This window comes from Carassius carassius, chromosome 21, assembly GCF_963082965.1.
Source record: "Carassius carassius chromosome 21, fCarCar2.1, whole genome shotgun sequence".
In the NCBI taxonomy this organism is placed as follows: Eukaryota; Metazoa; Chordata; class Actinopteri; order Cypriniformes; family Cyprinidae; genus Carassius; species Carassius carassius.
Genome location: NC_081775.1, coordinates 11,839,245 through 11,858,063, shown reverse-complemented (window position 1 = coordinate 11,858,063; position 18,819 = coordinate 11,839,245). Strand labels below are relative to the sequence as shown.

General features: G+C 37.8%; 1 pseudogene; it reads left to right on the top strand.

The window, feature by feature from the left end:
- LOC132098255 (glycerol-3-phosphate acyltransferase 2, mitochondrial-like) overlaps nucleotides 1-18,819 on the top strand; it is a 117,921-nt pseudogene that overhangs the window by 50,511 nt on the left and 48,591 nt on the right.

Below are 18,819 nucleotides of genomic sequence, written 5' to 3'. Positions count from 1 at the left end.
AATAACTCTTAATACTTAAGTATTTGGCACTGTGTTGAACATCATAGCAAATACACAAATCTGAATGGCTATTTAAAATTATTTAAATATGTTTCAGAAAGTAGTCCAGCTGGTTTATTTAAGGGGTTTCCAGGGTAAGGACATTTTCTGCAGTTTAGCGCCATCTGCTGTCAGAGAGTGAATGTGCTTTCATTCAGCATGTCCCTCATGTGTTCCTCCATGTGCTTCTCTTACGTGCATGTTTACAACAGAATCTTTCAAGCTGCATACAGCTGTTGTGCATTTTGAACAGTTGATGGGAATAGTATTCTTAAAATGCATTCCAAATTTAGAGTAATTTGTAATACAATTATTTGCGGTATTTAGAAGTGCCTACAATAACAATATCGTGCATATTCATTACCGTGATATATCGCATAACCGAATACCAGCACACGTCTAGTTCAGCTACAGGCAAACTACTGTTTTGATAAAGTACTTGGCTTCACTACAAGCTACTAAGAAAAAGTAACTAACTTCATTGATGCCATGTAAGAGTTCTACAAATGAATGCTGTTCTTTTGAACTTTGTATGCATCAATGTTTTCAACATTGATTAATAATAATAATAATAATAATAATAATAATAATATACTTTTTTAGCACTAAATCAGCATACTAGAATGATTTCTTGAAGAATTGTGTGAAACAGAAAAATGGAGTAATGATGCTGAAAATTCAGCTTTGCATTACAGGAATAAATAACATTAAAAAAAAAATGTTCAAATAGAAGGCGATATTTGCAATATGACACCTTATTTGTCACAGTTATGGATTTCTATTCTTTCCTTATTTGCTCCTTTTCTTGTTTAGTTAATTAATTAGCCCCACACCTGTTTCTGTTTCCCACTGATTACATTCCCAGTATTTAAAAATCTGTGTTCTTTATTTTTGTTTTGTCCGCTACTAATGTTTGAAGATTTGGATTTGTTTGACTGTGCCCTTTCTCTTCTGTGGATAATTTAAAAAACTATTTTGATATATCCTTCGTCGTGCGCTTCAATTGACAAACCAACACGTGTGACATTATTACTGTTTTTAATGAATTTTGATTAAATAAATGCAGCCTTGGTAAGACGATTCTTTCAAGAAACATAAAACAAACAAACAAAAAAACTTCCCAACACTAAACTTTTGGAATTTAGTGTATGACTAACATCATAAATTATTATGATCAGTATGTCTATCTATCTATCACAATACAATATATTGATATCGGTTATGGTGACATCACTGAAACATTGATCACTAATTTTGTAGACTTTTTCAAAAGACTTTTTCAGATTTCTTCAATAATTTACACCAAAATACAGTATATACTAAACCAATTAGAAAACAGTGAAGAACAGCAGCAACTGAATACACCCTTCCTTACAAAAAATACACAAAATTAAGATTTATCAAGATAAATTGGATTTCCTAATGCTTGAGAGTATTCAGGAGATTGTGTTCAATTACAGTCTCTAAAACTGTTTGCAAAATGTGATATGATATACAGGGCTAAAACTTCTCCGGCACCATGTTGGTGTCTGCCAAAGACTGACTGCCGTCCGCGTCCGTCTGTTTTAGAGCCCTGCACGGGCCTCAAATCTAGGCCCGAGCCCGGCCCTGGCCCGAGACGCTCAGGCCCTAGCCCGACCCGTGTCCGACAGCTCATCAGAATTATCAGCCCGAGTCCGACACGAGCCCATGTTTTTATTTATTTATTTTATTACACAGCAGAAGCTTGCCCTATTTGCAACAATTAAAAAAGTGGTCAGTTTTGTGTTATGTTTCTTTTCATTTCTTTATCAAGTTAATTTAGAAAAATGTTTGGAGCATTTTTTTTTAATGAAGATTTACGTTAATCAGCCGAGCCGACAGCGAGTAGCCTAAAACATATTTAATCAATTAAGCCTCTCAAATTAACGCTAATACTTTACTTGGCTACAATAAAATCCATAGATATAAAACACTTCAAGCATATCACACAGACAGTTAGTTTAACATATGTTTATTTATTAAACCACAGTGAGTAAAATAAAAAAAAATTGAAATACTGAGGCAGGCTCGCAACAGCGCTCGCAAACGAAATGAGAAATAGCTACAATCTAAACAAATTAAATTAATAAAATTGATAACTTGCAGGTTATCTTACCTCAAAAATGCACCACAGAACATGTCCATTCTTTTTTCCATTCGTTTCCAACAGTTAAACGAAAAAAAAAGTCCAGTCAAATGAAAAGTTAGAACAGTCTCTTACAGAGCACCGTGGAGAAAAAGAATAGCATCCAGAGTTGAAGGTTTTAACCGAGTCCTCCTCTCTTCCATCACTCTTCCCGCTGCGCTGAAGACACGTTCGCTGCTGCTGCTGGCGGGACACTAAACACAGAGCGAGCCAGTCTTGACAGTTGCGGTAGCAGGGTCTCGTGCTGTTTCCACCATAGCAGCACATCTCGTCCATCACCTTCCATGTTGTGATTGAGGCGCATGTATTGCTGTACTTCACCGTCGTCATCCTCGTCCTGCTCCACAATGTTTTCAAACTCGGCCAGCGCTCTCTTCTTTCCTGTGTGGCCCGCAACAACAGGTGCAGACACAGAAATGCTCGCCGCTGCATGAATCATCATGTTAGAATTATTAGTTGGCCAACTAGGCTATGATGAATACATTAATTTAGAGGCCTATAATAGCTACTACTACAATAAGTGGATATAAGTGAAGTATAATCGTGGGTCGCGCTGACGGAAAAGCGTGCGTGAGACTGTCATGTCAGTATAATTATAACGGGTTGAATTATCAGATTATGAAAGTTATGAGGTTATGAAATGTCTATGTTTGTTTTTCTATCGTCGACGTCAACTTCTCATTTTTTTTATTAATGTCTAAAAATATAAATAGAAGGATAACCCAAAAAAGCCCGGCCCTAGGGGCATAAATAAGTCGGGGCCCGTCGAGCTCGGGCTGAAATGCAGGGCTTTAGTCTGTTTTACGCTTGCCAAAAATTTATTACACACCACTGATCTATAATCGAGAACTGGATTGCTCATGACATCATGAAAGTGAAGCTGCCATGCCGCCATATTGGTAATCCCTAGTGTGCGTAAACATTCTATTGAATTAATATGAAATTTTATGATTTTAATGAGAAAACATCACATAACAATGTTTTTAAATCTGAAGTATCCCTGTACATTCTTACAATGCAAACACCCTAGGCATGTAAACGGTTATTTTTTTTAAATGTCGGGAATTTCCCCTACTTATTAAAAAGCTATGTTCATTACAGTAGAGGAGAGCAGGGGCGAAAGTACCATTTTTCAGAAAAACATCATTTTAAAAGATCATGTTGTAGACAGAGATATATTTCTGCTGTGGCCAGTAACTCAGAAGTGTGGTCTATCAATACCAGGTGGTATTTTGTAGAAATGCAGAAAGACTTCAGTATAATTTCACTTTGAACATAAGTTGCACATTGTTACTTTCGACCCCATCGGTTGGGACGAAAGTAACACAACAATATAAGCTAGATTTTTTTCTGTTACTCTTATTTTATTTTTCTTAAGTATACCTGATTGTGGCCTTGTTAATATGTAACTGCAAGCATATTTTGTCCTTTATCTTTGCAAAAAAAATATTAAATTACATCTTCATATTTTCACTTTAAATTTAAGTCTCATCAGATGTCTCAAAACCTGACTGTATTTTTTTTATTGTCAATTTCAATGTATTTTTATTTTTAAAAAAAAATCAACAGAATGTACAATATAAAAATGTAATTACATTAGCATAATAAAAAAACACTGTAAACATAATGTAACAGTAGGCCTATTTATGTTTCCATCCAGTTGTTTTTATGCATAAATTGAAAATGTGCATTAAAACATCTGGAAACACTGCAAATTAATAGGTGGAGGTGTAAAGGCTAAGATATGGCTAAAACCTAAATATAAATGCAAGGTAGGAGCCCAGATGTTCCTCTATGTCCAGAAACGCCCTCTCAAAAACATTTGGATAAAACCAGACCTCTGTCTGTCTTTCTGACCCTCACTCAGACATGTTTTTTTGGTATAATATGACATAAACATTTGTAAGAAATGATGCAAGATGCAGAAAGTCACAATATAGCATGCACTGGAACAAAATAAATACTTTTTGTCACTGTAGCGGGACAAAAGTAACAATTGTTACTTTCGTCCCAACAGGAACTCCTGACATTTAAACTCAATTTAATTTTATACTAAAAAAAACTGAAAATGCAAACTTTAGGATGTGTTAAAGCACTAAAAAACCTGTAGATTGATCATTACTGTGACACATGAAACAAGAAAAACAACACGACTAATTTAAAAAAATTACCGCTTCAATAATTTACTTTTTGTACTCGAAAACAGTTTTACGGACCTAACTTTGGGAAACGATGAGGAAATCACGTGATATTTCTCAGCTCCATCAAGGATTGCATGCTGAATATGCTGTCATAGCTGGGAATGCAAATGCAGAAAGAGGCTCGGAGAAAATCGTTTTGTTACTTTCGTCCCACATTACTTTCGCCCCCGCTCTCCCCTACGTAGCAGCATCATGAACATGATCATCAGACGGACACGACCTCAACACATATATAACAAATAACAAAGTGCTTGTTCTGAAATCTGAAGACAGATGTATGCTTTGTATACGTTTATTTGTCTTGTACAGTTATTCATTTTTTATATATTTTTCTTATAGTGTTTCCATTCGTTATTCAGCGCTAAGTGCAAATGTGTCAATGATTTCATTAACAGCATTAATTTCGAAGCAGGTATGATTTAAACAGCGGTTAAATTAATTATTAATTTAGCATACAATATTATACATGGAAAGGGTAATGCTTGTAAACGTATTTGCGCGATCTTGGAGAGTCTGAAATAGATGTTGCTCAAAACTGGCTTTTGGCAATTGAAAACAATAACCGTAACCATCTGAAATCAACGGGAGTATAACTGCACAGTAAGTAGCCTGTATTTTAGTTTTTAAATTTGGTTTTAAATTTAAAACAAGGTCTTTACCAGTGAGACTAGATAAAAGTATGCTATATAAATACATTTTTCCAAAATGTTAAAATCAAATAATGTTGATGCGAAAAAAACATAGATGCAAAGTTTCACTCATCCAATTAAAAAATAATAATAATTAAGGTAATGATTCACATCTATATTTTTTACTTGAGACAATGAAAAATAAATAACTGTTGTCTCAAGTTAAAAAATATAAATGTGAATCATTACCCTAAATTTTTTTAATTGGATGAATGAAACTTTTTTTCAGTGTGCTACAGCAGGTGATTTTAAAATCAAATTCAGTCGATTTAATTTTAAGGTAAAATAAAAATAATCATCCTATACAGAATTGATGTTTACTTCTGGCTTTTCAAACGTTTATGCAAGTTCTACTTTACCAAAAAAAAAAAAAAACTTTCAGTTTTGTCACAAATTAGTCTGTTTCATTTCTCATCCAACACGTGAGTGTCACAGTGTCTGGGTTGTGTTCCCTGGGTTTCCACTAGATGTCCTCCTTTCCCACGGTGTCTGTAACTTCATTAATCACATTCCTCACGTCCCTGCTTAATTATTGCACCCAGCTGTCACTAATTACCAATCATCACACTCTGTCAGTTTCCCATTAGCGTTTGTCTCTCCTTGTGTATTTAACCTGGTCTGTCTCAGTATGTGTCACGGAGTCCTTGTGTGAATTCATGTCCGTCAATCAGTCTTGGCCTTGCCTTGTTTTCATGTTTTGATTGTGTTTGGTATTGACCCCTGCCTGGACTGTTTATGCTTTTTGGATTACCCCTCAAATAAAGATGTACTCTCAATTGGTTCTCTCTCCATGAATCCTTGTATCACCGGTTCGTGACAGTGAGAAGTTGAGCTGAACATCGCTTCACTGTCTCCACTTGTGCAGGGCGTGGACAGGGACAGTACGCTCGCGCAGGAAAGGGACTCTTATTTTGTACGCCAGTACACCAGGCTGTTCGCTTCCTGCTATCTGTGCCTCAGACATGAAGCTTTGCACTTCCAGTACTGATCGGCTACCCATGTCCTGCGCACAGATTTCGAAATACTTCCACACAAATGGCATAGCAAATGATAACAATGTAGTCTGTGCACGTGGGCGCACTTCCAGAAAAATCGGCTGAAAAAAGACCAAAAACCTGCCGATTGCCGATCGCATATTTTAAGCAAAAACCATCCGGTTCCAATTTATGGCCGGTCAACCGGTGCATCCCTAATAAAAATCGAATGGATTTAAATGTTTAATCGCGCTGTAAAGTCAAACATTGAAAAAGTTAATATATATACATTTACATTTAATCATTTAGCAGACGCTTTTATGCAAAGCAACTTACAAATGAGAACAATAGAAGCAGTCAGGTCAACAAGAGAACAACTACAGTATACAAGTGCCATGACAACTCTCAATTAGTCTAGTATAGAACGCATAGCCAGGTTTTTATTTATTTTTTATTTTATTTTTTTTATAAATGAAAAGACAAAAAAAGGAAAAGTGCTAGTGTTAGTTGGTTAAGTGCAGGCGAAAAAGATGAGTCTTTAGATGTTTCTTGAAAATGAGTAAAGACTCAGCTGTACGAATTGAGATTGGGAGGTCATTCCACCAGCTGGGCACAGTCCAGGAAAAGGTCTGTGAGAGTGATTTTTAACTTCTTTGGGATGGCACCACAAGGCGTCGTTCACTTGCAGAGCGCAAACTTCTGGAGGGCACATAAGATTTAACCAGTGTGTTTAGGTAAGTTGGTGCCGTGCCAGTGGTCGTCTTGTAACGTGAGCTTTTTTTGGCTCATTGAAGACAACCCTCGCTGCTGCATTATGTTGTATAAGGCAAACCTGCAGTACCGGGTCATTGTAGCAATGTGGTCTGTGAAGCTTAACTGATGATCCATCACAACTCCTAGGTTTCTGGCTGTCCTCGAAGGAGTAATGGTTGATGAGCCCAGCTGTATAGAGAAGTTGTGATGAAGCAATGGGTTAGCTGGAATCACCAGGAGTTCTGTCTTCGTAAGGTTAAGCTGAAGGTGATGGTCATTCATCCAGCTAGAAATGTCACTCAGACAGGCTGAAATGCGAGCAGCTACCGTCGGGTCATCTGGCTGGAATGAGAAGTAGAGTTGGGTGTCATCAGCGTAGCAGTGATAAGAAAAGCCATGCTTCTGAATGACAGATCCTAATGATGTTATGTAGATGGAGAAGAGAAGTGGTCCAAGTACTGAGCCTTGAGGAACCCCAGTAGCAAGGTGGTGTGACTTTGAAACATCACCCCTTCCAAGACACACTGAAGGATCTATCAGAGAGGTAGGACTTAACCCCCAGGAGTGCAGTTCCAGTGATGCCCATCTTTCTGAGGGTGGACAGGAAAATCTGGTGATTAACAGTGCCAAAACAGCAGACAGGTCCAGTAAGATGAGTACCGAGGATTTTGAAGCTGCTCTTGCTAGTCGCAGGGCTTCAGTAACCGAGAGCAGAGCAGTCTCAGTTGAGTGGCCACTTTTGAAGCCAGATTGGTTGCTGTCCAGGAGGTTGTTCTGTACAAGGAACATAGAAAGCTGGTTGAACACAGCTCGCTCAAGTGTCTTTGCAATGAATGGAAGAAGGGATACCGGTCTATAGTTTTCAAGAAGCGCTGGATTTAGAGATGGTTGGATTTAAGCAGTGGGCTTACCCGAGCCTGCTTGAATGCTGAGGGAAATGTTCCAGAGTGAAGAGAGGAGTTGATAATGTGAGTAAGCGAAGGTATGACTGAAGAAGAGATCGCTTGAAGGAGGTGAGTGGGGATCGGATCAAGTGGACAAGTAGTAGGATGATTGGACAGGAGAAGTTTGGAGACGTCCATCTCTGAGAGTGGGGAGAAGGAGGAGAAAGAGTGTGCGTCGGTCATTGTGAAGTTGTCCTCAGTCTGCGGTGTGGAGAATTGGTCACTGATGGATCTTGTCTTATTTGTGAAGAAAGCTGCAAAGTCGTCCGCTGTAAGAGTCGATGGAGGAGGTGGTGGCGGCGGATTAAGAAGAGAAGAGAAAGTCTTGAAGAGTGTTCGAGCGTCACAACAGTGGTTAATTTTGTTGTGGTAGTAGGATGTTTTAGCCGTGAAGACATTTGCAGAGAAGGAACAGAGGAGAGACTGATACACACTGAGGTCGGTAGAGTTTCTTGATTTCTGCCATTTCCTCTCTGCAGCCCTGAGTTTAGAGCGATGTTCACGGAGAACCTTGGACAGCCAGGGGGCAGATGGGGCGGTGCGTGCTGGTCTAGACAATAGTGGGCAAAAGTTGTCCAAGCAAGATGTTAAAGTGGAGCAAAGAGTGTCCGTAGCGCTGTTCGTGTCCAGAGCTGAAAACTGAGAGAGTGCAGGAAGTGAGGATGAAACCACAGAAGATGGGCGAGATTGAGAGAGTGAGCGTAGGTTCCGTCGAAAGGTGACCTGCGTTGAAGTGTGAGGCACTTCAGGAGTAAGTGCTAGGTTAGCAGTAATTAGGAAGTGGTATGAGGTGTGCAGTGGAGCAACTGAAGAGTTGTCCACAGAGCAACAGCGCGTGTAGATGAGGTCCAGTTGGTTGCCTGATTTGTGAGTCGCTGTAGTAGACACTAGCTTGAGATCAAATGAGGTGAGCAGAGTTTTGAAGTCAGCAGCCTGGGGCTTATCTAGGTGGATGTTGAAGTCACCAAGCAGTACCAGAGGAGTACCATCTTCAGCAAAGTTTGATAGTAGCACATCCAACTTCTCCAAGAAGTTTCCCAATTGACCTGGGGGACGATAAATGACCACAAAGTGGATTTTAACAGGGTGGGTTACTGTAATGGCATGTGATTCAAATGAACCAGTACCTGTAGGTGATGGCTGAAGATCAAATTTCCATTCTTTTGATATAAGGAGACCCTTACCTCCACCCCTCCCAGTGGTACGAGGAGTGTGGGAACAAGTGAAATTAATGGAGAGGGCTGCAGGGGTGGCAGTATCTTCAGGTTTGATCCAAGTCTCAGTCAGTGCCATGATGTTGAGACCGGAATGAGTTGCAATAGAAGAAATGAAGTCTGCTTTGTTAACTGGTATACAAGTATACAAGGTATACAAAAAGTAAAGAAAGAGGAGAAAAGCAATACTCAAGTGCCCTGTCGGTGTCCTTGCTCGGTGGAGTCACGCAGGTAGAGTCGATTGTCTTTACACTCATCCGTCTTCACACGAGGAGGGATCACATGAGGGCTGCCGCGGTGAAACCTAACGCTTTTGTATTTGACTTATTACCTGTGATTGAAGTCAGCTGGCCACGCCTCACTATTTAGCAGATCGAAACTGGGCAGTCCCGCGATAGGCAAACGCAAAACCAAGCACCACTTTCAGCACGTATTTACCAGGGTAAGACACAAACAATTTAAACCAAAAACTTTCCTAGCAATGACGATCACACAGTAGTCTAATGAGAAAACGACACAAAACACTCACAAGCTGCTGTCCTTCTCTGTTGCTTGACTGTTTCTTCTATATCTTTATATATGCAGAGGGCGTCAATGGCGTTATAATTTGTTGTAATACATAATGTACTTAAATTGGTTATGTTCATATTATGTGTAGGCATATTACATTGTTTATTTTAACAGTGTTTTTCAATAAAACCATGTAAAAACTTTTGTTTTATTTTGAATTTTTTTTGAGCCAATTATTATTGCTTCATCATTAGTTTATATATAAATAGTCACATATAAAAAGCCTGGTTTCCACAAAATAATCAGTAGATTACTTGATTACCAAAATAATCATTAGTTACAGCCTTAGATTAGTACATATATTTTAAAATAAATATTTAAAATAAAATGTTTTACTTTTTGTAATTAAAAGACAAATAATTAAAAATAGTATTAAAGTATTGTCTCGTTCTAGTGAACCAAGTGTCTCATCTCGTGAGCTAAGTATATTGTCACATCCCTGGTGTCGATAAGCGGTGATATTGCTCATAATTTTTTTCAAGTGTATGGTACAGCTTTCATTCTTCAGGCCAACCATATATTCATGAAAAAAATCTCTTTAAATAAGGAAAGCAGTAACTTTGCTATAGTATCCTTTCATATATTGAAGTTGCCACAGTCATTGCATTCTTTGCATGTGCTGCCCCTTTTTTCATAAAATTTCGGTTAATTTGTTTTGGTTTAATTTTGGTTTTCTCTAAATGTGAATCCAATTTATTCATGTTTCTATGCAAAATGTTATTGTGATTATTGCCATCCATTTTGAGTTTAGGATTGACTTCTGTAATTCTGACTAGACACTAACAGAATAATAATTTACAGGCACTCTTCTGGCTGCCGCTGATAGATTCTGATGTGTGGTGATGCAGTCCTTGTTTCTTTGAAAATAAGCAGGGCTCTCATAAAGAAAAGTTTCTTACTTCCAAGAAAACACTTTGTTAAAGCAAATAAATGGGATTTGTCTCTCCTGCATCAAAACACAGAGAACCAGACCCTGTGAGCACCCGGTTTATCTTTTCAATCACCTTCCACTTTAGAAAGTGTCAGAAGCCAAGCGCTGCAAATCCTGCAGAAGCGTTTAATTCGGCTTGAATTAATAGTCCCAGATCAGAGCCTGCTCTTTCGTTGGCTGAGCTAATTAACATTTTGGAGCCTGATTATGCTGAGAATATGATGTATTCACCTATTGCTGATTGGTCAGCGATTGTTTTCATTGTCCCAAGGTGAGTGAGACAATATCTATTTACACAAGGGCTCCTTTTTATTTTGCTAATTGGGTAAAAGAGAGTAGTAGGCGTACATAAGTGTATTGTGTGTGTGTGTGTGTGTGTGTGTGTGTGTGTGTGTGTCTGTGTGTGTGTGTGTGTGTGTGTGTGTGTGTGTGTGTGTGTGTGTGTGTGTGTTTTCAGGTACCGTGGCTGGTTAGTAAGGAGGGTGTGCTGTTTGCTGTTTGTATGGGGTTGTGAAGTTCACCCCAGCCCTGCTGGAGACAGATGGCACAGAGTCCACAGCAGTGAGAGGTGCAGTTCGCTTGAGCACTCTTCACTGATTAGTTGACATGCCACGTGAGAGCAGAGAGAGATCCATTTGAGGATTGAAAGGCACACTCCTGAGGCTCCCATTGAGATTAAATTCAGATTCCTCTCTTCTCTGTTAATATAAAAGATTGGGAGCCACTTAATCTGACATTACATTAGGTTGCATGCAGAGATGTGCAAACCTAATTTTTTTTCAATTCTGACCAGAACACGGTTTATATATATATATATATATATATATATATATATATATATATATATATATATATATATATATATATTAAGGGTGTAACGGTACGCAAAAATCACGGTTCGGTACGTGACTCGGTTTTAAAGTCACAGTTCGGTTCATTTTCAGTACAGTAAGGGAAAGAAGTGAAAACATTAAACTGCAGATTGTTTATTACTATAAACTTTTTTTAACAATTTGTTTACAATTTTTTAAATTACTTTTTTTAAATAAAATAAATAATAATATATAATTTACAATAAAATAAAAAAAGAATAAGAAATAAAATACTGCTGCAAAATTCTCCACTAAATAAAATACTCTGTCTCAAACCAATATCATATAATAAAATATAATTAAAAATATAAATAAATAACTATGATTACAGTGCAGCATTACCAATCCCAGCTTGTATGCCTGCTCATATTCAAAAAAATATATATAACTTTTCCAAAGTGTAAAGTGCAGCATCAACAGTTTCAGTTTTTAGACCTGCTCAGATTTCGTTATTGCGTTGGACCGATCGGAGTTAAGAGCAAAGGTCTGTTTAAATGCAGACGGGAGCTGCGTTTGAATTACAATTGTTTTTTCCTAGTTGTAGTGATGTTCACACTCGAGTGATGCCTTTTGAAAACCTTAGGCCGGTGACACACTGGCATATTGCACCTGTCAAACATAGTCTATTTTGCCGTCAATACTGTTGACGGTGTCCTTTATCAGTAGGCTTTATATTTATGCTCAACATGAAGTATAGATATTGTTGTCGTGAAGACAAGATCCTGGTCTGTCGGCGGTCTCCCTCTATGTCACCTACAGTAGCAGCAGCCAGTGGCGCCCCCAGAAAATGTTAACAGGGGTGGCCAAATGAGGCCACAGTAAATTTTGGGGTGGCACATTAAAATAAAGAAAAAAAAAAATAAGGGTTTGCAATATAGACAAAAAGTTATATCTGTGAGTTCTAGGATTTTATCGATAACGATAATTACACTATTTTGCTGAGTGTTATTGTGCTGATATTTTATTTTTAATTGTGCTGACACCTGATTTTTTTTTTTTTTTTTACCTTTACAACATTGTTTCTAAAAGTGTGCACCATATTTTAGGTCAAATACTTGCATTTGGGCTGTTACTAAGCAAATGCAATCAGTATCAACAAAATTGATCTTTGCAATGCAGATAAAACAGAAGCTGCATCTGAAGTGCCATTCAGATGTTTTTACACACTGTTTAATGCAGCTCCGTGGAACATGGAATACTTTAACTTGCAGTTACAAATGAATAAATACTGTTTTGATATTTTAAAGATAAAACATTGAAAACTGATGTTTGAAATTATTTAAAAAATGAAAAGGTTCCATAAAATGTTAAATTAAAACCGCCAGTAGGTGGCAGCGAGTCACTGTTAATAAGTGAGTCATTGCGATTGAACCGAATCATTTAAACGGTTGATTCATTCAGGAACGAAACACTTTAATGTTGCTCAGAGAAGCAAAACTGTGGCTGCAGCAGCTGCTGTACTTTTTTTCACTTCCTAAACTATTGTGAATTTACATTCTGCATTTAAATTAATAGTACCCACTGCAAATAATCCTAGGGGTGGCCACAGGGGTGGCCAAAGTTTATACAGGGGTGGCCGTGGCCTCAGCAGCGCGCCAGTGCCACGTCACGCCTTTTTCACATATAATCGTCTGTAGTGCGTATGCAGTCTGTGTGCGTTACGTATGTGGTGCTGAAGCAGCACGGACTCATTGTGCTTTCACACAGGACGCGTTTGCAGTCCGCTACTGATCCGCGGCTGTTTAAGCCACAAAACACAACATATGTCCATTATTTTGATATCAAATCATGTAAAAAAAAAAAAAAATTCAAAAAGCTTTTTCTGTATTGTGATACTCTTTCATCACAATATAGACATATTTAAATTCAAATATAAACAACGTATTACTCATGCATTTGAATGCTAGGTTTTTATAAGTTGCTGAAACAAGCTGCAACTCATTTAAACACAACATTAGCCTACTTTTCTTGTTAGGATTTCACAAACATTATTTTGCAACGTTATTGCATTCAAAAACAGGTCAGCAGAGCACTGTTAGCCAATTGTGACCCACCACTACTGGAATGACATTCATTTTAATTTAGCCATCAAGTTCTGTATGCCACATTATGCTTTTCTCTTTGCTTTTCACCTTGGTTCAACCCTGTTCCAACACCCTCCGTCCATTCATCTAACTCAATCTGGGCCCTAACAATTAAGATTTACTTTTATAGTCCTAAACAGCATTGGTGTGTTTTTCAATCTGGAGGCATAAGCGGTTTTGGTGTGTTTGCATGGTGTTTATGTGATTCATCACACAGTATCCCCTTTGTGGTCTATTTTCCTGTTACTCTGTGGGTTTTTACCCAGAGTGAGGCAGGCTTTGATGACGGCATGTTCCCCAGATGAGACCAAGGCGATGGAGCAGGTGATGCCTGAAGTCAGAAGTCATTTAGGCAGACTTTTGACCATAACACAGACCTTCATCTTCATCTGGCTACTCGGGTCTGAACACAATTCTTATTCTGAAAGCAAATCCCCTGTTCATTCTAAAATGTTTGAGGTGGATTTTTGTAAACTTTAATAATAGAATGTTCAGCATTCCAAGTGTAACAGAAGTTTTAAATAGTCACACTTCTTTAGGTCTAAAAAATAACCCACATTGAAATTCTGAGATTTAAAATCCAATTTAAACCTGAAATTGAAGTTCATTGAAATGTCAAATGAATAAATATTTCACCTCATGCATTTCTTGCTCACTAATCAAATAAGAAAGCGTGTACAAACGAGTGCAGATGGTCAGTGCCACAAGAGTTTGTCACCATTTAACTTCTTTTTTGCAGTTTGTTTGAGGTTAAGTTCATATGAGGTCACGAAAGCTGCATAAGTGCACTAGATAATTACAGAGCGCTTATGAAGGGCAGAAAATCAGTGCAGCTTGCCACATCATGTCAGCTGTGCATCTGCATATAGATATTTTAACTTTTTCAACTGATTTCTCACTGAACTCTCTTTCAGGCTGGTGAGCGGGATGCTGCTTAGGTTTTTCAGCTTGATCTTTTGCAGTGTACAGGTCAACCTCAACCAGATGGCAGCTTTACATTGCACCACACAACTGGTAACCACACATCCAGGCTCTATACTTTCACCCCATTCTCTTATGTAACCTGTTTTCCTCGCTGTAGGCATCCTGTGATTCATCCATTGCATGCTTTCATTCTTCCTAAAACTCATTAGCCTTTACTGCTTTTCTTCTTTCACCACAAATTTTCTTCAAGTTTCACATTTTTTTGTTTATTTATTTAAGCCCACCCCACCATCGCACCCCCCCTCCCACCCCCCCCCCCCCCCCCCCACACACACAAACACACACCTTTTCTGAACCAAACTCAGTTATTCTTGATTTTGCTACATGATATTATTATTTAAATATTTGAAGCTTAAGGCTGCTCTCTATATCAGTTTTTTTATGTATTTTTATTTTTTTGTGTGTGACTTTCTTTCTCCTTCTCTCAACCTATTGTTCCATTTATCCTGTTTACACATTTATTTTTATTGCAGTACAGTTGTCCACCTCAGGCTTTTGGTCACACATAACTCTTTATATGCATGTAAAAGCACACCTTGAAAAGCTTTTTTTGTACCATCCAATTGGTGCAAGTGCAATATGAAACAAAACATCACAGAACCGATTAGACATCATCTGCTGTCTGATTTTATAACCAATTAAACATCCATCCTGCAACACCACCAGAAATCATCTCTTTGGCCTCAGTCCATGTGCGTCACTCCTAAAAATACTGAGCTCACCAGCAGATCAGATACTCACCGCCCACTTGAGTGGCACAGAAATATTTTTGCACAACTCAGTCTAACAATTTGAAAGAATTCAGAATGCATAATGCAAAAATCCTATTTCAATCATGACAGCTCTCGTAAGTTTTTAGCATGGTGATGGATATTAATAAATCTGATACGTTGCTGCTGCTGTTGGTTATTGCTGTAGTTGCAGATTATTGCTACTGCTGCAAGCAAGTAAAGGAACTTGCTACTGCCAATGCATTCAGTGATACAGTGCTGTTTGTATTTAAGACATACTGCTGCTGAATAAATAGCATATAAAATAACCTGTAGCAGATCTATACATGTGGAGCTGGGGAAGGAGAAGGGTTGAAAAGTGTGCTCCAGGAATCTCTAGTGAATGCTAGCCAGCTATATAAATGCAAGGCAGTAAGCTCATTGGTTGTATATGCAGCATGAACCAATCAGCTTGTGCCAAGTCATTTAACTCTCTGAATAGCATCAGTTACATTAACAACCATCAGCCTGTGCCATCTAGAGTTTTATGACTAAATGTTTATCAACATTGGTTACTTGTTTTCCAGTAAAAAAATAATAAAGTATCATTGCTATTTACTTAAATTTAAAGATGTTTTTGGGCTGATCTCATAAGTGTAGATGGTTACTTTTATAGACAAAAATAATATATTTCTACAGCAAGAGCTCTACAGTACATTTATACATGACATGTATTCATGACATACAGCCAAGTACAGTGACTCAATCTCAGAATTGGTGCTCTGTACTTAATCCAAATCCAAAGTGCACACAAACAACAGGAAACACACACACACAGCAGTGGGCAGGCATTTCTTGCTGCGGTGCCCGGGGAGCTGTTGGGGGTTCGGTGCACAAGGGCACCTCAGTCATGGTATTGAGGGTGGAGAGAGCGCTGTACATTCACCCCCCCCTCACCCCCTCACCTATAATCCCTGCCGAGACTTGAATTCGTAACCTTTGAAGTACAAGTCCGAAGCTCTAACCATTAGGCCACATATTCCCCAATTTATCAGGGGAAAGAAACAATGTACCCAGAGTAAAATAATGAATCATGTTTGGCTATAGTAAAAAATATATAGTGCCGAAATACCATAAACGTCCCTGAGCACTTGTTGTGTACAGCTCTGACTTTTTGCTCACTTTAAAGAGGTCATGAACTGAGAAACCAAAATTACCTCGATCTATATAAGAGGTCATTGTAATACAAAAACATTCTATAAGTTTTAGAAATCTGTCATTCTTTCTAGTTAGCCTTAAAACGGGTTATATTGAGGCCAATCTGCCAAAATTACAGTTTGTGGAATGTACCACTGTGATATAATAATGTGGCTAAACACAGCCTCCTCAGGAGATAAATGGCTGCTTCTACATCACTGCAACAAGAGAGGAAAATGCAGGTTTTCACAGAAACCAAATGATAAACTTTATTTTTAATGAGGTTCCAGACCGCATCATTAAGAACTTGGCAATTGTTTATTTCATTTTACTGCAGATTCGTTTCCAAACAAGACCAAATTTGACATGGAATTTTCTGAACGATTGAAACTAAAATACGATGCTGTGTGACTATATTGGATCCAATGTTGCACCAGTAACTGTTTTTAGTATGTGGTCACTATTGCTTTGTTTTGACAGATCATTTAATATGTATCAAGTATTTATGCGTTTTTAACCTAAATCACAGCAGCATCCATCCTTGAAGGATGCAGGCTGTCAAACACACCTACACAACTAAACAGTCATATTAGTGAGAACTTACTTCCGAGTCTACAATCTGCCACACCTATTCAAACGGAGCATTCTGATGAGAGGGTTAACACAGGAAAGAAAATAGCTGTGAGTTTGTTTTATGTAAAAGTCTTGGTTATATTATAAGTGGACCTTAAAACAGTATAAAATGAAAAATAAAGGAAGTCCATGACCCCTTTAAACCATAGAAATGGTAGGCAATATAGACACCACCTCCTGCTGTCACTGATATTTCACCCAAAAATGAAAATTCTATCATCATTTACTCACCCCCAGTTGTTCCAAACAGACTTCCATGTCAATGGCTACCAGCAACTGTTAGGTGACCAACACTTTTCAACATTCATTTTCAAGTATGCACTTACCACAGAACTATATTTCTGACTGTGCTGAAGTATCCTCTCATTTTGTCTGTATTGCAGAAATATCTACTGGTTTATGTGTGTGTTCAGCAGAGCAGCATTGATCAAGCTCTCATTTGTCTGACACTTTTCTGCCAGCACTTGAGAGTTCCCTACAGCATTTACCCAGCCCATGTCTGACAAACCTGGCTAAGGTATATATATATATATATATATACACACACACACACATTCACTATGTAGCGCCCACAGAAGTCTAGTTTGTTTAGAAACCTTCTTAGTACATAACCCCATAGTTCACATCATTTCCTGTCCTCTATCAGTGTAAATTAACATCACAGCTCTGTTTGTTTCAGTAGAATTGGTTTTGCTAAAAAAGAAAGGTCTTGTTCATTAGTTTTATACTAGTTTGGTGCTAACACAGCAGTTTCTAAAGTGTCAACTTTTCCAGCCAACAGAAGCACCTGTATACATTTAACAGGGCATAATGGTTTGGTAAGTAATGAAATGTACAATTCTTCAAGAATCATGACACGGTTTGCTGGAAACGGCAGTCGACTGCAGCGAGGGATTGGTGGGGGTAAATAGTTTCCTCCTGCAGGTAACGGAAGACTTAGACTCCAGGCCGCAGGGAGGTTTTTGCTTTGTTTACAAGACTACATCAATAATTACTTAATAGCTGTTTATACAGATACTGTCAGTAATTGTTAATGTATTTATGATATGCATCAAACTTATAGTGCAATGCTTCATTAATTTGTCACTGGATATGGTGCACATATGAATACAAAATTTATAGTGTACATTAGCTTAATTCAAAGTTCCTTAATTTTCTGAAACCAAATTAGCAGTGTTTTTGCCCAATTTTCAATTGTACCATGAATACACTAGACAAAATAAGAGTTTACTTTTCAAAGAAGAGATAAATATATTATTATTAATATGTATTTATTTATTTTACTCTAATCTAATCACTTTTTCAAAGTATTAAAATAGTCGCTAATGAAATTAAGGAACCAGAAATATTAATTTGAACTTTTCACAGGGTCAACTTACTTACCCACCTTTTGACAGTGTGAATTATGCTGGAGTAAGTCTAAACCATACAGGAGCAGAATAGTGATAAATGGTCCTGCTATGTAGATGAATCAGTGCATTGTAAATACAATTTCAGGCACTAGCAAAAAGGCATTATCCACTAAACAGCAGACTCAATTACCCGCGATCAGCCGGCGACACATTTATGAGGGTTGTGCATTAAAACGTAGCTGGTATTTATCAACACCGCTGTATGACACTTTCGTTGTAGCTGTTAGAAAGTATCTCATAAAGTGCCATTATGAATTATGTGTTTGCCTTGCCTTTTTTATATTAAACAAAGCAAAAAATATACATGCATAATGGAAATCAGGCATTAAACAAAAAGATAAACATTAGTATGTCAGTGCAATATTGCATAACATACATAAATTAACTAATAAATAATGTTGGTGGGGGGTGTTTAAACTGTTCCATCAGGATTTTAACAAATATT